Source organism: Cygnus atratus, chromosome Z (genome assembly GCF_013377495.2).
Source record: "Cygnus atratus isolate AKBS03 ecotype Queensland, Australia chromosome Z, CAtr_DNAZoo_HiC_assembly, whole genome shotgun sequence".
In the NCBI taxonomy this organism is placed as follows: domain Eukaryota; kingdom Metazoa; phylum Chordata; class Aves; order Anseriformes; family Anatidae; genus Cygnus; species Cygnus atratus.
In genome coordinates, this window is record NC_066396.1 from 36,230,032 (window position 1) to 36,254,823 (window position 24,792).

General features: G+C 40.6%; 1 protein-coding gene across 1 annotated transcript in view; it reads right to left on the minus strand.

The window, feature by feature from the left end:
• Window positions 1-24,792, minus strand: part of HAUS6 (HAUS augmin like complex subunit 6) — a 223,635-nt gene that overhangs the window by 176,805 nt on the left and 22,038 nt on the right. The window lies entirely within an intron of this gene.

Genomic DNA, 24,792 nt, shown 5'->3' on the forward strand with positions numbered 1-24,792 from the left:
GTCCAAAATCACACCCTGCACAAAGAATGAGTTGTTTCTGTCTTATTCCATAGCCTGCAGTCACAAAAAGTCAGCAAAGCCAACAAAAACAGCCTAAGAAAAACATGTTCACCTGGATGAAGAAAATAAAAAAAAATAATCTGAAATACAGTCAAGTACTCCATATTGTACTGGACTGGAAACTCCATTTAATGTTCCTTTTGTTCCATTTCTCATTAATTTATTGTCCTACTTTGCACACTTACTGAGCTCACTTGAGTAGATAAGTGACAGTTTGGGAGTCTCTATTCACTCCTCCATGCACTCATACTTGGACAGCAGTGCTCTGGCTTTAAATGGCACACATGCAGGAAAATAGAGACATGAACCATAATGATCTCGATGTCCTCCTGCCATAACTAGCTGCACTTGTTCTGAGATCAGCAGGAACAATACCAAGGAAGTATCTCCTATGAAAGTCTGAGCATACATGCTGAGAGCAGATGTTTGTACCTTGATAAACAAATAGACACCTCCTATGATCAGGCTCCTGAAAACTTACAGAACAGCTCTAAAGATGAAAATAATGATATGAATAATTTCATCACATTTTTGCTATTTGCTGTTCTTTCAGTAGTTCACAGAATCCTTCCTTTTCTGAAAAAGCCACTTCTGTAGTAAGCCAGAGCCTTCAGATTAAAGTAGTTCCATCAGCTCCCGTAGATCAACAATGTGATGCACCAGCACAGGCCTTGCTGCTGGTGAGCGGGCACATCTGCAAGGAGAAGCTATACTGCGGCACATTTAAGGTGTCAGGGTGGGGGAATGAAGGCTGCCATGTGAACAAGAGAATCAACAGACGGGTGAACAGAACAATCCACCCTTTGGCTCTAGTGGAGATTTTCTGGAGGACAGCACCTAAAATATGGAAAACATAATTTGTTACTTCCCAAAGCAGTTATGTAAGTTGTTGACTGCTGGTGCTGACTTTGAAGGCATCACTGTTTCTGCCAGCTGAAGCTTCTAAAACCTCTACATCACTGTAAGTATATTAGTTCTGGAGATAGTCTCGTATGAAGCCAGATGACCACTCCTAAAGCTGTGGTGCTTTCCAGTCTGTTTTCACTTATGTAGCTGTATACACTAGACGTCACTGTATGCTCTCCCAGGAAAGGGTCAATTTCTACTGCTACTTGCAGTGGCACATAGAAGTACCATAACTCCTAGAGATCAGTGAAGCTACCCTGGAGTGACTTTTTCAAAACAACAAAAAAACATGGCATCCTCCTACCTATCTATGCATTTGAGTCAATACAGGTCTATTGACATGGTAAACAATAAATTTCTCAATATGGAACCCTGAGGTAAAGTTACTTCTGAAGCTAAAAATTCTTAAAATTAGTGTTGATTAATATATGCTTACTCCCTTAAATTATACAAAACAAAATCAAAGTCACATGCATTCTATTTTTTTTCAATGAGAGTAAATCTTAGAAACATGGAAATCGTCTAAAACATATCACACTTATTTCAGGGGCTCACCAAATTTCTTAATTAATATTGCGTCTAAATCCAAAGCAGTTACCTATTTAGAAGTCTGTACTCTGTCTGGGCAATGCATTATTTACCAGGCTGCAGGTGTTTTACAAAAGTTGTGTTACTGAAAGGAATGGTAGGGAAGTGACATTTTTTGTTTTCTTCATGAATGAAAGAGGGCTGTGTATAAAACCAGTTTGTGTTTTTCATTATAGGATTGTTGCTAATTGTCTTCAGTGTTTCTTGCATTGTTTTTTATACAAAATCCTTTAGGCCACGCAGAACTGTATAACATTAAAGCTGAGCTACTGTTGCGACTCCTAGCCTAGACATGACAAGGCCAGATTTGTTAAAACTCAGACACTTTTCAGAGACTTTGCAGAGCTGAAACTATGGAGTTATCATTTCTTGAAGCAGATTCAGTATTATTCTCTACCAATCACTACTATTACAGGTGTTCACAAGAGCAAAAATAAGTCCCATTACAGAATCAAGATCTCTCAATGCTGGATGCTTCTCCCACACATAACAACAACACCAACAGAAAGGCAGTCTAGCCATAACCGGGCTCAGTTGTGGCTTCAAGCAAAGGGTGAAACAGAAAATATTTGTGTATCTGTAGACTGGCAATTAGTGCGACTTAATAAGAGCAAAAAAAGCTTTGAAGGCCCAGCATCCGCCATACAGACACCTCAGGGTGGGTTTACCCTAGACGAGCTCTAGTCCAGTGCTCTGCCAGAGGAGCCAGAGATCATCTCTCTTTGTGAAAGGAGCTCAGACAAGGTACTGCAAGACTGCTCCATAATGTGCACCAAAATGAGGACACTGAGGACTAGCCGATTTTCTGCAGAAACTCACTCCTGACTGGAACTAAAATACCAGCATGGATTATCCAGCACTGGTGACCTCCTTTCCATGCTGTGGCCAGGCCAGAGCAGTGTGCGGAAGGCTTATCCTGTCAAAGACAGACTTTGGATCTCACCATGTGATTTCTTCCCAGAGACATAACAGTTTATGTCCCTTTCTGGTTTGATTTAAACCTGCTGGAGTCAATGTGAACTTTGCTGATTAAGGACTTTAGGAATAAGCCCATGGGACTCACAGTGAGAGGAGGCCTCTGGTTTTATGTCTCATACATCATTCCTGTCAAAGTCAGAGTGTTCCCGTCTGAATGTATGCTTTCCAGTGCTCCATCTAGTCCAGATTTGAGTTATTTATTTCAAAGAGCTTCTATACTTAGCAAAATCACTGTTAAATCAGATGTTGAGCAACCTAGGGTCAGCCAATGTCTGCTTACTCTTGCTTGTCCACATGACCTTCTTGAAATGCACTTTGTGACAAAAACCTTCCAAGCACAAGCTGCACTGACACTTTCTGGCCACACTTGTGGTCTTTTAGCATTCCTATGAATTATTCCTCATCCTCCAAGGGAAAATGATCTGCCTATTCTTTCTGCTTCAAATCTGTTGGCTTCACACTTCCCTTAAATGCACTTTCTTCCCACTGCTGTCTTAAAAGTCTCTAACACAGCAAGCTAGTCTTAAGCTTGGCTTTGGAATGTGTTGATGAGGCCCTTATGTTAGCTTTTTATGACAGAATTCACTCAAACAGGGTGGGGGAAATAGCTATACCACCTCGTTCACCACAGCCCTGCAGTAGCACTTTGCAAATGAGGAATTAATGACACTTCATTAACATCATCAGGCAGTATCCCATTACAGCTCACCTGCACACACAGAGTGTGGAGGGTGTCTCTTCCAACACTAAGCTCCCAAAGTGTTCCAGAACAGAGCTTCTGTGCAGTCCCCTGCCTGTGTCAGACAGGCTCTCTGCCACAAGCACTTGGTCCTGTATCCTGACAGACGTACACAAGGCAGAGGCCTGTGCCTACCTAGTGGCCCTGTTGGGAGCAGGAGACATGAGGGGTCCTGCAGATCAGCATGGCAAGGGTGGGTAGCCCGGATGCCCCTCCAGAAGACCACACAGTAAGGGCAACAGTAAGGAAGGGAACAACAGTTTGCTGAACCTATGTTTTCCCCCTTGCAGGCATCTGGTTCTGTGAACACTAGGGGTCTTCTGAAGAGCCCAGGATGGGAAAAAAGGACATGATCTCCTGCAGACAGCAGAAGACCTAGTTTGCCAAGCAGTTTGCCTTGTGATGAAGCTAAGCCTACATCAGGGACCAGCAAGATCTGGCGGTGTTTTATACCTCAACTATTCACCCACTCTTCATGTGTACATTTCTCCTTTCTCTGTTTTCAGGCACAAAACAACAGAATGAGATTTTTCAGAGTTAGCTCTAGGGAAAAGCACTTTCCCAAAAATAAACCCCTCACAATTGGGCAGAAATGCAAATCTGAATCTTCTGTCTTCTGTTATTTTGCACTAAATTGCAATGTGTGCCCACAGATATTAGATTAACACACGTTCTGTCAGACTACAAGCGAAATATGATCGTCGTTGATAACTCACCACCAACATATGATACAATAAAAGCTTCACTTCTGCGTCCAAAGAGATATTATTGAAACTATTTTACTGAAGACTAATGTAAATAACAGAGCAAGACTCTTAAATATAAGGAATGGAAGAACACTAGACCTTGCATTTTGCTACACTTTACTACTTCTGGCATGATAAATATTTATAAAAGAACTACATAATTCTCCAGTACTGAATTCACTGTTATGTGGCTGCAGCAAGATGGCACACTAATGTCAGAAGTAAACAGCTGAAGTCATGAATAAATTGTAGGTTACCTTACAGTTGCTATTGTTTTAGTACTGCATTTGTCAAACTGTACCTGATTTTCTAAATGCTGATGAGACCTAGATTTTGACATTTCTTAGTCTTGCCTGCTTAGGTGTTTGTGTTTTTCTTCTTCTTTTCTTTTTTTTTTTTTTTTTCTTTCTTTTTGGCTAATTCTACTCTGAGTTTCACTTGTCCAAACTATTCTTTACTTAATTGGGGTCTATCAAGTTAACCTGGCCAGTATTTGTAATCAAGCATGACAAGGAAATACATAGGTTTTTTAGGCCCACTAAGAATTATGGAAGAACACCAGACGCTTGGGGGTTGAATGCTGGAGAATTTCCATTTTGAATCATTTAGATTTCTAGTAGCCTAGAAGCAGACAATGATATCTTGAAAGCAAATATTTCCCAACAAGGGAACCTACTCTGCTGAAGTTTTGGACTCATTCTGCAAACATTTTCCATTTGGCAGAACTGAGCCTTCTGATTCCATATAGCCATGTGCTGTACATATTTCCAACATAAAATTAGCAGTTATATACACTGTTGTATATGTAAATCAGCACATTAGTATAGAGGACATCAGTGTAGGAAAAAATGTGAGAAAATTCACATTCTGCAGTTTATACATTTGATGTGGGAAGTGACCATAGACCTCTTATTCCCAGGCTACACTCTCAACCACAAAAGCAACAGCTGTCTGAGATTTGGATTTTATGCTTTGTAGATGAACAAGTAATGTGCTCTGTGTAGTTCACTTAATTCTCAACAGCACCACCGAACACAAACTTTACACCAGTTGACATCAGCTCTCATCAGAAGGCACTGTCTCTGAAGAAAAAAGAAACTACTGCATGTCAACATGTCCTGCTAGTCCACAATGAGAAAGCCAAGAATTCAAAACAGCATTGGTAATAATTCACACTTGCTCAGCAATTTCATCCAAGCAAAGGATTCCAGATGTGCTGTCCATGTGAAAATAAGATGATCAGGACCTTGCCATTGTGGAGAAACACAGGGACAAAGACAGAAACATTCATATAGATGAAATACTGTATCATATGAAAATAATATGGGCATGTGTCCTTAAGGTTAAGCATCAGGGGGTTTTTTGACTAAAAAGAGCACTCTCAGCTTACAAATGGAGATGTAACTTGTATTCTGATTAAGCAGGTTGAGGTGCATCAGCAAGTGTATGCTGCTGCTGAAACTCAGCCCACTTGTTATAGACCATTTTTGATGTGCTTGTACCAAATTTGTTAAGTATGGGAAGAAAAAATATGTTCTGAAGCTATGTTAGCAGAATGTGGATAGCTAGGCAATAGCATGTAACTCACCTACCAGTCTGTGCAGTCAGAAAAAGATATTCTCAGCTCAACAAAAGTCTAATTGTTTATAGCCCTGGGGTCTTCAGTTCTACTGTTACCTGTTCCCACCCTCATATCACGCCACATGTACACCTCTATGCTGCATCCCATGTCTGCATTTTCAAGGCCTCTGCTATCACACCAGGCCTGTATTGCCTTGCATTGCATCACTATGGTGGAGTCATAAGCTTTGCATTCTGCACAGAATAACTACAGGTTACCACTAGCTATATAAAATTGTGGCAATAGAACATGATTGCGCAGAGACAAGCAGAACTAAAATAAATAAGGTGATGGCCACCTGGACATTAGAAGAATTGCTGTTAAGTTAGAATAAAACAAAGCCCCAGGCAAGCCAAGAGAAATTAAAATTCTAGTAAGTCCTGAGGTCTCACAGAGTTAATACAGAGCCTGCAGGTTGTTCTAGTGATGGGAATCCTGTATTTACTGGGCTTTGGGGCTACACAAATAAAGGTATTATGGTCCCTCCTTGAATTTTATTTTGTCTCTAACATTATCCCCATGCCTAGCACAACGGAGGTTTTGAGGTCAGTTTCCTAGCAAAGGGCAGATACAATACTGATATCAATAATAGACATAATGTATGTATAACAATAAATAATATTTATTATTTAAGTTATATATGAGACCCCAAATAGATTTTGTGAAAGAGCGTGGCAGATTTTTGTTTCTTCCCAAGTCAATAGTCAGCATCAAATTCCCTTCATCTCAGACAGCTCCATTGTTGGAAGACATTTTTAGCCACAGTTTTCCTGAACAAAAACTAACACCAACATAACTTCTGTATTCTCAAGAAAAAAGCAAGCCAAGAATTCAAAGTACATTAAAAAATACAATGATCACCTATAATCTGTGGTAAGTCTATTGGTTCTCCTAACCCACTTCAGAAAAAGTATTTCAGATTTACAGCGGTTTCAAAGGAAGATAAAAGAATACATGCAAGTCTGGAGAAAGGATTGAGTAAAGAATCCCCCCAAAAATGGAACTATACATTAAAAAGACAAATAAAAAGAAACAAATCAAACATCATTGTTTACTCCACACAGCAAGCTGATCACAGGTTTGGTAAAAATCTGGAAAGCAAAATATTCAGCACTGAGAAGAAAAGTTCTTTCCACAAATGATGGTGTAACTTGTTGTCATGGGTTGGTGCATATTTTCAGGCTTCAGGCAGAAGGATATTTGTAGCTTTCCCCTTTAGCTGCTCACTCCACATTTAAGAAGATCAGATTAGATGGAGGACAAATCAGATCTTGAATGGTAATGCATATTTTTCTACAGACTCTCACAATGCATACAAACAGCATTCACTCGTGGCTCGCAAAGCAAGAATCTTCAGCTTAACCTGCTCATTCCTGTCTCATAAAATGCCCTCTGTTATGCAACATTTCCAGCTTCCATGGTGCAGCCAAGCAGTCAGCACGAAGTGCTGCATTGCAATCGGTTACACATGTTGATACAGGCTGAAAACAAGCATTTCTTGCAACATCTTGCACAAGAGTGTTGTGCCCTCATGTGGGGGCATTAAGGTATGAACTATAGCTCTTCCCCTGCGTAAGCTGATCATGCTGAGAGCAGCACTCTTTTGTTTGATTAAATTGCATCTGTGTTGCTCAGAGTATCTCATAGTTAAAAGCAAGATGAAAATCAGATGAGAACACCTTTTGAAATCATTAAGAACTACAAACCAAACTTAAATTGTAAAATGAATGCGACTCCCCTGCCTTAAAGGGTCTTTGGTTCATCTAAACAGAAGTTAAGATGAAACACCTAAACAGTTTACCAGCTCATATTAAAAACATGTTTAAACCTAGAATGGTTAACTTGGAGCCACAGCCCAGGACCAGAATCCAGGGTGTTTGATTTCATTTTCTGTATTCTGTTATTCTATTATGTATTCTGAAGACCACAGTCTTCACAGTCAGCACAGCTCTCTGAGAGCTAAAGATAAAGTACAGCATTATTCAGAGAAGTAGGAGGAATCCTGTGAGGATTTCTCAAGATTTCAATGTTATAGAAATCTCTAGCTCAGGTAGAACTACAATAATGTCCAAGTAAAGATAGAAATGTGAAAATGCACCAGAGAAATGGGGCGTGCTCTATGTCAGGAACTGATGATTAACAGACAGGCTGCAAAGAAAATCACTGAAGGTGAGTCTTTATTTGTGCAAATCTTTTTTCTTCCAAGCAATGGAGGTGCAATCAGAGATCCAGCTACATGACTGGGTTACCAAAGGATAGACGATAGATTAGATGTCTGTGAAAGGAAGAGGAGCATCCAAGTGCAGAGTATCAAAGTATATTCCATATAAATATTGGATGTGGCAATAATATCAGGACAATGAAAACATTTTGGTGGGGCACATGGATGGTACAAGGTTCTGCTTTTAGATGGTAAGTGGTCTTGATACCAAAAGTAAATGTGCATAAAAGAAGAGATCGGTTGAGAGAAGTTTGAAATACTTGTGATCATAACAGTACAAAAAAAAAAAAAAAAAAAAAAACTCAGTTGAATTCCCACCCAGCTCAGGAGCTTTTTTCTTTGTGTCATATCAGAATGTTGAATTCTGGATGCAAAACTTCACTTCTTCTTTGGCACATAGACTCTTTCACCAAGCGCTGGAAAAGATGGATCAGTGATCACATCCAAATGAATAGAAGTGATAGTGGAGAAAGAGAGGTTTGACACATTTGCACACACATTGTCTTCACTGTGAAGTCAGGCAAAAGTTTAATAGAAGAGGAACACACATTTATAGATGTACAGTGCTTATCAGTGGGAAAAGAAGGAAATGTGGTCAGCCAGCCCTCCGAATTCACCCACATCAGAATGCCACCACTGGGAATGTGGAAGGAGGCCAATACGCTGGGGTTTGCTATTACACGTTGTTGTGGTTGTGTCCCTTTCAAAAGCTGCACACAGTCATCAAGGTCATCCTTTTTAATGACCAAGTGAACTTCAAGCAAAGCCCCGTACTGAGCTCACTATATTTCACATAGCCACTCCTGTCTTTTTTCACATTTTTTATCTTGCTTTCTACATGTGCAACCAATAAACAAATTCTGTTACAATCTTCCTGCTAATCTCATCTCAAATACCCTCAATAAGTAAACATTCTACTGTCTCTTCAATACTCATCAATATGATTTTAGGTATTATCTGTACAGTTCGGAGGGCTTTGTTGACTTGCTGTATTTCAGCACCTAAAGGCTCACAGGTGATAATTTGCAGAAATAAATACAACTATCTTCCTATCTCCTTCAAACATGTTCTCTTTGAAATAATATAAGCAATTATTAAGAATATTGACTCATTCAAAATAGAAAGTATAGCAAGTAGAAAGGAAGTCTTAAAAATCCTGATTGTCATTAATCTCCCCCTCCCCCCAAAAAAAAAAAATATATATATATATATATATAAATAAATCTGTGCAAATGCAGGCAATAGCATAGACTCAGTAACTATTGTGTTGTCGGAACTCACTCATCCTAGCCAGGCACAGGAAACAACAGAGAAACTGATGCCAAAATTCACTTTCGAGAGTTCCAGGATCTGTAATAGTGAGAGCACATGCAAAAAATATGTGGCTGCATTATTTTTGTCATCTGACACAAGACATTAGCAAAAGAAAGGTCCAAACAGTCCAATAATTTTAATAAATTATTTGTGGAAACAGTATCCTTTAATACTGGAATGTGCTCTTGATAGTGAACAGGTAGATATCTATATCTAGGGATACTAAATTTGGTTGGCAATGGGTTTAACTTCACAAAATGAATACAACGATGTATCTATACCCTCCAACTGAGAACTAAGTTTTATACCCCTCTCCACCAAGACAGCAGTCAAAGAGTAATTAGACCTATTACGAAGTATTATAAAGCCATCATTATTTCATGCATGAGAGCTCTCAGATTTCAGTACATTAACACAATCACTGCATATCACATTTTATACAAACTCATGATGACAGATTTTGTAACTTACTAAAGCAAGACCTAGTGAAGTTCTTCCCTGTATGTGCATACCCACTGCACCTAACCAGCAATGATGGAGCAAATACTTTTACATCTAAGATTGTATAGCACTGCCATAGATCAAGTAGAGGCATATACTTGGTATTTACTTGAGACAAGAGAGAGCAAGGAAAGTATTTCATATAAGCCAAAATCCAAGAGATTCACATATCAGACCTCAGAGAATTCATCTGTAATCCACAAAGATTGACCAGTTTAAGTAGACAATGTTGCTTCCTTACGTGAAGCAAGGTTAATGTCCAGCAAGGATGTTAATGTCCAGCAAGGATGTTAATGTCCAGTGTTACTGTGAACAAGCTGTGCCCATACTTAGGATGCAGACCAGGTCAGTGAATCCTGTCTGGGGTGGCAGGAGCAGAGACAACAGAGGGACATCTGACCTACTCAAGTATCAAACAGCTCAGCTGCATTTCAGGCTTGCAGGGATATTATAGCTTGTAAAATGGTATCTTTAAAACTGCTAGGGAGGTATTGAATGAGGGCAACTTAGGGAGGTATTGAATGAGGGCGACTTATCTTCTAGACTGATAACTGTCAAGAGCTTCTCGTACAGATGACAGGCATCCGTTACGTTTTATGTTGTCTGCTTTATGTGTTCACACTATCAAGGAACAAAACTCATGGAAATAACTGCATTAGAAGCTTGGAGAGATTCAAGAAAACTTCTAGCTTTAGATGTTTCCTAGGCTGCAAAACTATTGGCCAAAAGAAAGAGTGCAATTAAGGGCATCAGAGAAAGGAATGAGGGAATGAATCAGGATTGAAGACATCATGGTGCATCTGGTGTGCCTGCTGAAATGGTAGGGAATGGATTACATAGATTAATTGTGTCATCCTTCATCCTAGTGATCATATGATATCTCAGGTCTCAGTAATACAGTACATCTGGAGTGAAAAATGATTTAGTATGAAACAGTCATCAGCTTTGTCTGGACAGATGGCTACCAGTCCTTGAAAAGAAGGTAGAGGTTTGGAAAAGTCAAGTACACCCACATATACTGGGGTCAGAAATGGCAAATACTAACATGTATCTGGGGGAATTGACTGTCTTCTGGCTGCACCTGGGAAACAAATGAAGGACCCTTTTCCCCTATTCCGGTAGACCCCAGCAATAACAGTGGCCTGCCCATGACCCGCTAGTTCAAAAGTCCAGTATGTGGAAATGCTATGCTGAAAATGGAAAACATGCCTCCTTCTGAAGGAACTGCTGAGCTAAAGGTCAGTACTCATAAACATGCAAGCTCTTAAATGGAAAGACTATTTCTCATTTATTTGTTTGTTTTAACGTGAAGCGAATCCCTCAATCTAAGCTCCACAATTCTGAACTACCCTGGACTTTCTCTTTGGACACAGACTTCATGTTTGGCCTCTGTGATAATAAGGAGCTGAAGCAAACTCTTGGCTATCATGAAGGTTCTTCAAAAATGTAGACTTCATTCAAATATTGATGACTTGCATTCTAAATAGAAATATGTTAGACTTTGACTCCTCTTATTCAAGCTCATTTTTTGTTGTATGTATTCAGAGGAAAGTACAGTCACACCGAGTGATGTAGAGAAAACGTAAGTGGAGAAATAATGCAGATAATTGAAACATCTGTGAAAACTGAAAGGAATCAAAGCTATCTAAACAAGTACACCAACATACGGATAATTGGGTCCAACACTTCTCTCCTTCACACCATTTCAAAGTGTGAGTAATTCCAGGAAGCCACCTGAGGCACAACAGCAGCATAGAAACTATCACAAACTGTACATAAATTGGGCCAACCACTTTCTCTGCTATATTGCATGCATTACAGAAACCAAGTTTTCCACACATACTTTGACGCCTGTATAGGACACATCCTACATGATTGAATGACTTTCCTTTCAGATGGCCTCTAGAGCAGAAAATGCTGTCAAGTCTGTCCTAAATCCAGTAACTCCTGTACTTCAGGAAATTAGCCATCCATAAGTCATGACCGCAATGGAAACAAATATTACTGATCGTACACAAAATGTGGCCATGCAGACAGAAAGTGAAAAGCAAGAGAGGAGATAATGGAAACCCAGGCACACAAATCAATGAATTTAAGACTACTAAGAGAAGGGAATTCACTCAACAAGGTAGTTCTATTAACATCCGGGTTTTAACATAGAAGATAAGATGGTTTTGAGCCACTTATCTCAAGTGAATTAAATGACAATTGTAATGTAAGTAGTGCCCTTCATTCACCACAAATAAATGATGTGCCCAGAGTAAAACAAAGCAAATAGAAACCAACTCACAGGATGAGGTTGGCAGTGAAATCCGAGAACATTTCCATGTCCTATTTACACAATTAGGGGCACCTGCAAGGAGAATAGACTATTTTCTTTCCTAGTGAAATTAAAAATTGAAATTAAAAAGAGGCGGCTTGCCTCAGGATGGATGCTACCGCTTGCAGAGAATTTCTGAGACAATAGATTAGTGCTTCTAATATATGCAGCCTTGAATTCAATGTGCCCTTCAGATTGTGGTCCCTGCCCAAACAGTACTGTAGAAGACTACCACAGTACCAACTTTTTTCCACTAACTGAATACAAGCAGAGTGATCCAAAAGCAGAAGCCAAGCTCAGTAACCCTTTGTTTAGTAGGCAAAGGATGCTAAGATGTGAACATCAGCAAGCTTGTGTTGTCATAGCCTCTGCAGGCAGAAGTGCTGTGCTCTCCTTCAAGCCAGAGGAGGTCACAGTCCAGTCATAAAAGTTGTGTGACCATTTCTATGGGAAGGATGCAATGCAAAAGCAAAAAAGGTCTAAACCAGAACACATCTTACCTACGCTTAATGTTGGGAATCTGCCTCAGGACAGAAACTTCTGCAAAATGAGAGGCAGGATTCTCAGTCAGGATTATCTATGAAACCCTAAGGCCTTGATTTCATTTTGAATATAGGACATTTTACACTGAGCCACACAGAGAAGAAAGAAAACACTTTTGAGCAAAAGACTGAATTTCCCTTGTCTGAAATAATAAGCTGTCTGCACTGAGCGGTATCATCAAGTATTTGTTCATCATGAATACAAGCAGAAAACTGTGCAAAGAATGGAGACTTCTTTGATATCTATTTTAGAGCCCTTCAAGTCTAATGTGGGAAAGCTACTCTATATTTCACAAAGGTCTGCCAGTTGCTGCCACAACTGCTGGTACTGCTGCCACAGTAGAAGCCAACTTCCTCTGTGTCACAGTGAGTCCCTCCCCTCTGCTCGCACAACAGGCTCTTCCATGTCTCATCTCTCAGTGACAGTGTTCTTCAGAAAGGAGGAATTCTCTGCCCTGTCAACCCTGACCCCTCCCAGAATCTCATCCATTTTTTCAAGGCACATCTCAAAACCTGTGGGCCATATGCACATCTGCAATCCCAGCCTGAAGTCGGTGTTATTCCTTTACAAAGAGTGCAGATCCAGCCCCACAGTATGCTTTTTTCTGGTGCCTTTGCTTTTTCTTCAGCTGTGTTCCTGCTTCAGCATGTTCTGAAAACTTCGATGACACCTGATGTGGTGGTGGGATGCTTTGCAATCTGCGTACCTTCTGACCACAGCCTAGTGTCCTCAAATCTATGTAAGATTTAGAAAAAATGTTTTTAGAAAAATAATTACACAATTAATTTATTTATTATAATAAAGGGGAAATTAATTTTTTTCATCTTTGGGAAAAAACAGTAATTATGGTAAAGAGGCAAATGGACTTTAAAAACTGTCTTAGATTCAGAGAAACTAGAGAAATACCCTAGCTAATTTCCTTTTACCCTAGTGAATCGAAGAGCTATTCCTCTGCACTCAGTAGATTTAAACCAATGTACAACAGCAGCACTTAAGAAGAAAATAAGGTCCTGTGTTCTTTTAAGAGGACTTGAGCTTGGTACCATAATAAAAATGAATGCCGCTGCAAAACATATGCTAAAAGCATGCTTTCAACAAGTGTTCTAGTTTTCAGGAAGCATAAGAAGAGTGCTGATAAAACTTTGGCAGAAGGTCTCCAACATCTGCTTACTGTGATCCATGATAGGATAGGATAGGATAGGATAGGATAGGATAGGATAGGATAGGATAGGATAGGATAGGATAGGAATGGATAGGATAGGAATGGAATGGAATGGAATGGAATGGAATGGAATGGAATGGAATGGAATTGAACAGAACAGAACAGAACAGAATAGTTCAGTTGGAAGGGACCTAAAAAGATCATCTGACCTCCTCAGGGCTGTCCAAAAGCCAAAGCGTGTTACTGAGGGCATTGTCCAAATGCCTCATGAACACCGAGAGGCACGGGGCACCAACCACCCGGCTAGGAAGCCTGTCCCAGTGCCTGACCACCCTCACGGCACAGAAATGTTCCCTAACGCCCAGCCTGGCCCTCCCCTGGTGCAGCTCTGTGCCGTGCCCGTGCACCCTGCCATTGGTGACCAGGAGCAGAGAGCGGCACCTCCCTGCTGCTTCCCCTCCTCAGGGAGCTGCAGGGAGCCGTGGGGTCGCCTCTCGGCCTCCTCTTCTCCAGGCCGGACAGCCCGAGTGTGTGCAGCCTCTCCTCTCGGGGCATGCCCTCCAGCCCTCCTGCCGGCCCTGCTACCCTCCTATGGATGCCTTCAAGTACCTGAACACCCTTTTTGTGCTGTGGGGCACAGACCTGCACACAACATGCAAGGCAAGGCTGCACAAATGCTAAATATAGCAGAGGAATCACCTCTATATGCTGTGCTGTGTTAATGCACCCCAAAATGCAGTTTGCCCTCCTGGGTGCCAGGGCACACAGCTGGCTCATGTTGAACTTGCTATCCACCAGCACCCCCAGGTCCCATTCTGCAGGGCTGCTCTCCAGCCACTGGTCTCCAAAACTGTACCTGTGTCCAGCATTACTCCATACCATCTGCAGCACCTGGAATTTTCATTTGTTGAGCTTCTTATGCCATTTCATGCCATTGCTAATCGCCCAGTGCGACATTCTATCCAGATCCCTCTGCAAGGCCTTTCATCGCTCCTGGGGGTTTTCTAATTCCTAAAACTTTCAAATATGCTCTGCATAAAGCAAACTAAGAAGGGAAGGGACAGGAGGAAAAACGAGATTTACAAACAACTCCCTTGCTCCTACCTACATCAAATTTGTTTCTCCCTCTCTAAAAGGAAAGGCACTTTTTCACCATCTCTATTTTTCTGTTGAATTTACAACCTGAAGTGATATAGGAAAGCCTGGTTAGCAACATGACAATACAGTCTGACAAAATAATAAGTTTGGAAAGTGGAAACAGCTTGTGTATGCGTCCTTCTAGCTCAGAGAACTGCAGGCAAATTTTGGCTGTTAAAAGAAACAGTCACCTTGCCAGGATGGGAGTTCTTAGGCCATAAAAACCTTTTGATATTAAAAAAAAAAAAAAAAAAATCAAACAAAGTAAGTTAAACACCACGAAAAATTAAGGTTTCCTGTTGGAAATAAATAAATAAATAAATAAATAAATATCTTGTTTTTTTTTTTTTTCCCATTTCTTCCTATCTTTCCGTTTCTGAAACAGTCATTTTTCACTACTGGTGGGTGATGGGCTTCCATATTTCCAGATTTGTAAAGTAAGAACACAATCAGTCTTTTTGGGGAGAGATTGATTTCCTAGTCTTTCCATCCTTCCCTTTATAAAATGGCTTTCATATTTTAATCTCTGTTTTGTCAGACTGTCAGACCTTCACAAGCTGTAAATTAGAACTGAATCCTGAATTATTGACAAGCTTTCTTGGACAACATTCTTTCATCTTAAAAAAAAAAAAGGAAAAACAAGAAATGCACTGTCCATACCCCAGAGAGGTTTTGTTAACTTCGCTTCTGAAAAAGCCCAGATTTCAGATGAAAACTCTGAGCAGTCTTACTTTCTGCAGACAGATACACATACTGGACATCAAACTGAACCTATTCATAGTGGGTTCATCATAGGGCCCTCAAAGCAACAGCCAAGCAACAGTAGCTACCATCACTTTTTATTTATTGACTATTTTTACAAGTATGGGAATGGCAAGAGAAAAAAAAATAGCAAAATAATAACTTGCATAGAAATATATAATTTGTTTTCTGCCATGATGCTTACACTGGAAATCTATATTATTGTTGTATTTGACTATTTATGCCCCCAGTGCTAAAGGTACACATAACAATTGGTAGTCATTGTTACTATGCTCTTTGTCATGAACAAAGGCTAAGGAAGTGCTGTTACTCACACTTTCCAGACGGAGAACTATAGCACTGACAAATGCAGTAGGCTGTTGTCAGTGGAACAAAAATTAAAAACAATTTTGCTAGCTTTTCAGAAGCTCCAGATAGCATCATCTCCTTCTTACCTCCCCAGAGCACTTGGTTACCAGCACATTAGCACCAATGAAATGCTATAATGATAGCATGCTGGGCATCAGGAAAACTATTATCATCATGTATCAGCACCCCAAGAGAGTGTGTCCTGACTACCTCAAGCTGATTTTTATGTTACAAATAGGAAGGAGGAAAAATTTGGTCAATTGGAAATGTTTTTTACTGTTTCGTTTCTTGAACTTACGTTACCACATCAAAAGTAGTTCTATATATCCTCTCACTTTCAGCTTTTCTGATCAAATATATATATATATATATATATATATATCAAAAGCATGAAGTCCCCTTTCATGGGGGACTTTGAAAATTATGGCCTTTCTGTCCCTAAACATAAATATTTAATTACATCCCTGTCAAATCAAGCACAAAAAAACTCCTCAGGTCAAACCAAAACAATGTGTAAGGGAAACAACTTGGGTAGAAAGAATAATACAATGACATAAATATTTCGACAAGTCTCCACAAGATAGCTATTTAAATATTAATCAAATTTTAAACTGTGGTTCATGCGCCACAGTGAACAACCAGATTTTCAGAAATTCTTTGCATCAGGCAGATGTGGAAATGAATATGGAATTTAAGAAAATGTATTTCTTTCGGGAAGATACTTAGCTAGAAAACAGGCTACCATTTTAAGATTTCTTAGCAAGTGTAGAGTTCACAAAATATATTAAGACTACAAGTTCCTCTACAATTACAAATCATTATATTCAAATGTTCCACAAAAGTCAATGCATTATGAAAGTAGGTCACACTAAGTAGTCGTGTCCTGCAAGGCTTGGAAATTATTTACAAAACTATTAAGGGCCATAGTTACCTATCTTCTCTTTGAAGTATATTACCACAGATTATTTATTTCCAATATTTAGAAGCATTTTAAACAAAAGACAGGGCATTTCTTGGAGAGATGCCAATGCAAAAACAAATTGGTTACAACCATTCAAAAGGGACACCAACCTCCAGATTACACCTCCTTTGTTTTATTTCAGTACAATCAGTATACTCTTTCTGAGAACTTGTACCAGGCTGCAGCACATCAGACTATTTATTCATGAGGCAGTTGCTTGAACATTTAAATAAAGAGCAGTAAGAATTATGAAAGGATTGATAGCATTTCACACACAGAATCTGCCTGAAATACTTGTCCATGTACCCAAAATGGTATTAAATTAGTAAAACTATTTACTTAGTTACAAATTTCTGGCTTTGCCTTTGGCTAGCTCTTTCAGTGCATGATGGCTAAACTTTTCTATTCTATGTGCAAGAATTTATCAGCTTGTTTTCCTAAAAACTTTAGAGAAACCTAAGATACTTCCAGATTACATAACTTGTAATAATGATAAATTTTCACAGAGTGAATTCCAGATGCTTCTCAACAGCCATTTGTAATAATTTGGATGTTAGAGCCCTTTCAGCAGAAAAAAAAAAAAAAAAAAAAAAAAAAAAGAGTCCTTCACAGACTGTAAACAAAAATTTGTAACACTAAAAAAGAGAATTAATCTCTCATAAGCTTTAGGTAGGTTTCTAAATACCAGTGTTTACTACAATCAGATTAACTAAGATCCATTGTTAGGTTTCAACTGGGGAAATGCATTCTTTTAATTAAAACCAGTAATTTTTAATTAAATTTTTTTAATTAAATCCAGTACCTAAAGGGGGCCTACAGGAGAGCTGGGGTGGGACTCTTTGCCAGGGAGTGTAGTGACAGGACAAGGAGTAATGGGGCTTTGGGCAACCTGGTCTATTGAGAGGTGTCCCTGCCCGTGGCAGGGGGGTTGAAATGAGATGATCCTAAAAGGTGCCTTCCAACCCATACCATTCTGTGATTCTATGAAAACTACCACAATATTTTCTGGGATTTCCTACCTGGAAGATACAACTTGTGTACTTCATAAAAGGCATAACCTTTTAAACTTTTTCATCAGGAAACCACATGCTCATGAGCACAATGTACCTAGAACATTGGCCAAAGCATTCCAGCCTTTCCAAACACCTGGAAAGAAGTGTCTAAATCACAGCAACACTCAGCACTGCATTCAGCTTTGGCTGGAATAGTTAGCAAACATCCCACAGCAGAGCAAGTTAAAACATAGGTGCAGGAGCACTACATATGCCTTTCAGGCCAGCCTCCTGTCCCCAGGGTTGTGTTGCCACCCTTTGGAGCCCACATGCGCAGCCAAAAAGAGCAAGGACAGGGACCAGCAGTGCTTGGTCACATCAGATCACTTTCCCTTCAGATCAATGCTTGTGCAGCATCACGGGGCTCTCTGGGCTTCTCTCTTCCTTGCAAACGCTCTCCCCAGGACCTAGGCTGTACGATACTGAGGGTTTGAAGTATCTCTTACTCTGTATTCGGACAGGACATTATGGGTGTGACCAGGTTTCATGTCACATAAACAGTGAATAGATGAGGGCTGCACTTCCACACTGGCTATCTAGAGAAAAGGAAACCTAAGAAGCAGGGTCGCAAAAATCCACCAGAAGCCACGAGAAGCAACAGATTCCTGCATACCTTCATCTTACCAAGATTTGGAACCAAAACTTGCAGGGTCAGGCAATGCTAGGTTATGCCTGTTTGAAGCAGCAAAAAGAAACCTTCAGTGGAGATTCAAAGACATGTCAGGAGATGTGGGAGGGGACAATGCTCTTTTGTTTTATTTCCTTTACCACTTTGTCAAGTGATTCTACAGGTGGCAGAAGGAATAGGCACTGGAAATACTGCACATACTCAGCTTAAAGGCCTAGTCAAGCTGCAAAATACCTCAAATTCTGACCCTGGCCTTCAACAAAACAGGTGAGGCATCAGATGAGTCCTGTACACCAGCTCCTGTCCCATTGCCAAGCACCAAGAACAGAAAAGCTGGAGGCTAAAGGCTACGAGTAGAGGATCTGAATTTTCTGCTCATCCTTTATGTTCTGCAGCCAGCAAGATCTGTGGGATGACCCTATCGTCTCTCCTCCCAATACAGATGTCAGCATCCAGGAAAAAACAAGGAGGGAGAAGTAGCTGAAAGCAAAACTTTTCCCACATGCCTGGTGAAAGAGTTGATGGGGTGCAGTTCAAGCAGCTGGAAATGCAAAGCACTTCCTATCTGAATTTAAAGAAAATTAATAGGAACAGATTGCCCACATTAAATCCAAGTTACTTTTTTCTTTGAAATTGAGTAGCCATTAATATAAACTCAAGTCTGGGTTGTTGTGTTCCTATGCTTGAAAAGTGGGAGAGGGCTGTGCTCTTGTAGACCTGCATTGCCCATATTTCCATCATGTGCTCCAAGAGACTGAATTTCTGAAAATGTTCCTAGGTTATTTAAGTTGGCTGTGAAGTAAGGTGGGTAAGCTGCCTTCTCAAAAAATGGTAGTACTCCAACCAGTAGCAAACTTAGACATGCTGTTGGAAACCCTAGTTCACTATGGCAGATCATTTCTTGGACAATATATTTACAATGCAGATGTCACAAGGAAAATGAAGCCTACCCAGAAGTATTGTTCAAATAAATATTGACTACATCTAATGGCACTAACTAAATAGATCAAGCTAATATGAGCAGGAAAAAAAAAAGCAAAGAACCAATAGATAAATTTTGTCATGCATCTGTCGCTAACCTCATACTTTTTGCCATGCATTTGGAGTGGGAGACCAGAAGGAGACAAATTGGAGAAGGGGACAGATACTATGCCTTGTTCATTCCCATTGAAAGCACAGCTCCTGCAGATTTCCTATCAGAAAAGGCTCTGCAGCAGTCAGATATGTGAAGGGAAAGAAGCTGCAAGCTGAGAGCAGATGCTCCCAAGTGCATAGAGATCTGAGAAATATGCTGGGGGTGGAAGGAGAAGAGGAAAACACTTGCTACTGAAATGAGCAAATGTGCTTAGGGGGAGGATGGGGATAAACAGTGCAGGAAGACAATTTCTGGACTTAGACAAGAGGACAGAGAGTGTAGAGGGATGCTGATAGATTGGAGGGATATACTGAGAGCCCTCAGAGGTAAAGAGAAACCCAAAGATTAAGTGGGAAGGAAGAAGTGTGGGAAAAGGCAGGAGGTGTCCAAGTGCTAGGAAGAACAGCTACTTTGGAAATTTGGATTTGCCTTCAGCGAATAATTATACTATTAGGTGATTTGGACTAGCTTTAGAAACACACTGGCAAAAACACACTGTCTTTGGCATGTTAAAGCCTCCTTACTCTGCTGCATTAAAGTGCAGCTACATGAACTCAGAAGAGCTCACTAGCGAGAGGTATTCAGTCCCTTTAAAAAAAGCGGATATAACGAGATTGCAAGTACATGTGTGGAGACTTTCAGTGCTAAGTAGACCACATATTAAGATTTTTAGTAAGAAGTATGTGTGTGAATGGTTGAAATCTGACATCCTTCATTCCTGCCCTTTTGGCTTATGCAAAGCTGATCATCAAAATGAGCCAGTTCACTGGTGCTCACTTCAAAAGTCAGTGCAAATCCTAAACTAATGGATTGTCACAAGTTAGAGAACTTCTGCCATCTTGCACATTGAAAGTATTATTTTGATAATGATTTATGTTGTGTTTTTTTTTTTTTTTTTTTCCATAAATATGTTTGGAAGGCTGCTCTCAAATTATGGAATGCAGTTTTCTGGAGTAATATACCTCTTAAGGAGTACTGCTCGGTTCTTATGAGAGTTAATAGAACCAATGGTGCAAAACAAAGCGTTCAGAAGCTAGGAAACATTGCAATTAGAGCTGCTTGTGGAAGATCAGTCCAGATACATTGTCTCTGTGGAATATACTACAATTTAAATAACACAACCAAACAACGTCTCCACAGGAAAAGACTCATTGAAAGTCAGTTCAAAAATATTTTGGTCTTTTGTTTATTTGTTAGTTTGGGAGTGGCTAGCTTGTTTTGCTGTAACCGATCAGTAAAAATAGCTGCTGGCGCATCAATGCTACAGATGTGAACTAGAAATCAGCATGTGGGAATCAACAAGTGTCCTCGTGGACTCAGTCCGTCGTTCGTCTTTGTTAGCTGACAAGTGGGTCTTGGCAAGCCCAAGTGATCTCAGGCCAGGTAATTTCTTAGAATCGTAGAGTCATAGACTTATTAAGGTTGGAAAAGACCTCCAAGATCATCTGGTCCAACCATCCCCCTACCACCAATGTCACCCACTAAACCATGTCCCTAAGCACCACGTCCAACCTTTCCTTGAACACCCCCAGGGACGGTGACTCCACCACCTCCCTGGGCACCCTGTTCCAACACCTGACTGCTCTTTCTGAGAAGAAATGTCTCCTCATTTCCAACCTGAACCTCCCCTAGCACAACTTGAGGCCATTCCCTCTAGTCCTAACACTAGTTACCTGTGAGAAGAGGCTGACCCTCAGCTCCCCACACCTTCCTTTCAGGTAGCTGTAGAGAGCAATAAGGTCTCCCCTGAGCCTCCTCTTCTCCAGACTCAACTTATTCTTATGTGCCTTGCCATTTTGAATACCTCAGAGAAGCACAACCTAAGATACACATGGAAATCTGAAGATTTGGCATTTTTATCAAAACCTAGAGCGATGGTAAGTGATCACACTGACTGGATTTGGTGTTTTACTTAAGAAATTACATTCTTCAGAAGGAGATTTTTGCCATTGGTAAAGTTATTCTGAGTTATCTGAACACTTGAAAATAGCCAATCCATACATGTATCTAGACTCTGACACTTCATGCTTGTTAATAACATGATAACTGAAATAACAATATGGCAAGCTGTAAGCAATCTGGGTGACTTCTGGAGTGCACTGAGGATAACATCTTGCTGCAGACAGCAGATAGCCCAATGAAAGAAATGTTACTGGACCTGATGCTCACCAACACAGATGAACTAATTAAAGAGGTCAAGACTGGAGACGGTCTGGGCTCCTGTGATCATGCCCTGGTAGAGTTTGTTATCTTGAGGGATATTGGCCTGGCAAAAGAGTCAGGACCCTGAATTTGAGAAGAGCAAAACGTTGTTTACAGATTTAATGGGTGAGATCCCTTGGAAAACTGTCCTTAGGGATAAAGGAACTGTTCAGGCTGGCAGGACTGTTCATAGAGCACAAGAGCTCTCAATTCCCATGCATAAAAAATCAAGCAGAGAAGACTGGAAACCGGCATGGCTTAACAAGGACCTGCTGATCCAAACTGAAGAGTAAGAAGGAAATGCACAGGCAGTGGATGCAGGGATGTGCGGCCTGGGAAGAGTACAGGGACACCACATGGACACGTAGGGGTGAGATCAGGAAATCCAAGGCACAATTAGAGCTGAATGTAGCAAGGGTTGCAAAGAATAATAAGAAGCGATTCTACATGAACATTAGCCAGAAAAATCTAAAGAGAGTGTACCTCCTCTGATAAACAAAATGGGAGAAATGATGACAACAGACAGGGAGAAGGTCAAGGTACTCAACTTTTTTTTGTCTCAGCCTTCACTGGCAAATCACTCTTCCCACATCTTTCAAGTCCCTGAACCTTAAGGCAGGGACTGTCGGAGCAAAGTCCCTCCCACTGTAAGTGAAAATAGAGTTCAAGTCCACCTGATGAACCTGAGCCTACATAATGCTGTGGGGCCCGATGACATGCATCCCAGGGGCCTGAGGGAACAGGCTGATGGAGTTGCCAAGCCATTCGCCATCATATTTGAAAAGTCCTGGCAGTCAGACAAAGTCTCCAGTGTCTGGCAGAAAGGAAACATCATTCCCATTGTTAAAAGGGGTAGAAAGGAAGAACCTGGGAAGTACAGACCAGTGAACCTCACCTCTGTGCCTGGGGAGATCATGGAACAGATCCTCCTCAAAACCACATAAAGACATATGGAAGACAAGGAGGTGATTCAAGACAACCAACATGGCCTCATCAAGGACAAATCAATGCCTGACCAATCTAGTGGCCTTCTGTGATGGAATGACTACATCACTGGACAAGAGACAAGCAGCTGATGTCATCTACCTGGACTTCTGTAAGGCCTCTAATATGGTCCCATACAACACCCTTTTCTCTAAATCAGAGAGAGATGGATTTGAAGGGTAAACTATTTTATTAATAAGGAATTGGCCGGACTGACGCATCCAAAGAGTTGTGGTCAATGGCTCATGTCCAGGTGGAGATCAGTGAAGAGCGGTGTTCCTCAGGGGTCTGTATTGGGACTGGTGCTGTTTAATGTCTTTATCAATGACATAGACAGTAAGATCGAGTGCACCCTCAGCAAGTTTGCAGACAACCCTAACCTTAGAGGTGCAGCTGAAAAAACAGAAGGAAGGGAATGCCATCCAGAGGAGCCTGGACAGGCTTGAGAAGTGAGCCCATATGAAGTTCAATAAGGCCAACTGCAAGGTGCTGCACCTGGGTCAGGTCAGTCCCAAACATCGGTACCAACTGGATGATGAATGGATTGAGAATAAGTCTGTACAGAAGAATTTGGGGGTAGTGCTGGATGGAAATTCGGACATGAGCTGGCAGTGTACATGCAGCCCAGAAAACCAACCGTATCCTGGGCTTCATCAAAACCAGCATGGCCAGCAGGTTGAGAGAGGTAATTTTCTCTCTCCCTCTGCTCTCATAAGACCCCACCTAGAGTCCTTTGTTCAGTGCTGGGGTCCCTAATATAAAAGGGTATGGAGCCATTAGAGTGGCTCCAGAGGAGGGTCATGAAGATGATCAGAGGGCTGAAGCACCTCTTCTTTGAGGACAGGCTGAGGGAGTTGAGGCTGTTCAGCCTAGAGAAGAGAATGCTCCAGGGAGACCTTATAATAGCCTTTCAATACTTAAAGAGGGCTTATAATAAAGATAGAGACTTTTTACAGGAGCATATAGTGATAGGACAAGGGATAACAGTTTTAAACTGAAAAAGGATATATTTAGATTAGATTTTAGGAAGAAGTTCTTTATTGTGAGGGTGATGAGGCACTGGCAGAGGCTGCCCAGAGAAGCTGTGGATGCCCCATCCCTGGAGGTGTTCAAGGCCAGGCTGGATGGGGCTTTGAGCAACCTGGTCTGGTGGGAGGTGTCCCTGACCATGGCAGGGAGCTTAGACAAGATGGTCTTAAATGTTTCTTCCAACCCAAACTATTTTATGATTTTATAAATATTTACTACAATAAAGATTAATTTATGGCTACAGGGTAAAAAAAATCTTTGTTTCTTTGGCTAACATAGCTTATTTTCCACTAAAGATACCACAAAACATCTGTCAGAGCTGCTGAACTCCACATTTTTTAATCAATATTTACATAGGCTTCTCAGTGCAAACAGGAATTATTTCTGCATCATACAATATCAGTTCCAGTTCTTTCTCCAATTTTGCTCTCTTTCTCAAAGAAAATGTACATCCAGACTTAACTGAAGTTTATTGCCAGGCAAATTAATTCTAACAGAATGAAACATTTTCCTGAACTGAAAGGCAATATGCAATAAATACAAACTAATTTAAGCATCAACTCCACCTGCTTTGATTTTTCTTCCAAACTAAAGGCTATTGAGATGCTGACAAGTGAGATGCTGTCACTGATGTTTAGGAACAAAAGCCAAGACTTGAAGAAGACTGCAGGCCAGCAGACAGACAGACAGACCTACAAAGCCACAAAACTGCTTGACACACAGTGCTTTGCAATGTCCATGTTCACACTGTCAGCTATGGCAAACTATTCAGTTCCAAATATTTAGAACCATATCACAAAATTTATCAAACAATAAGCGTCAGGAAAGTTTGTGACTAACATCAGCCTGCTGCCA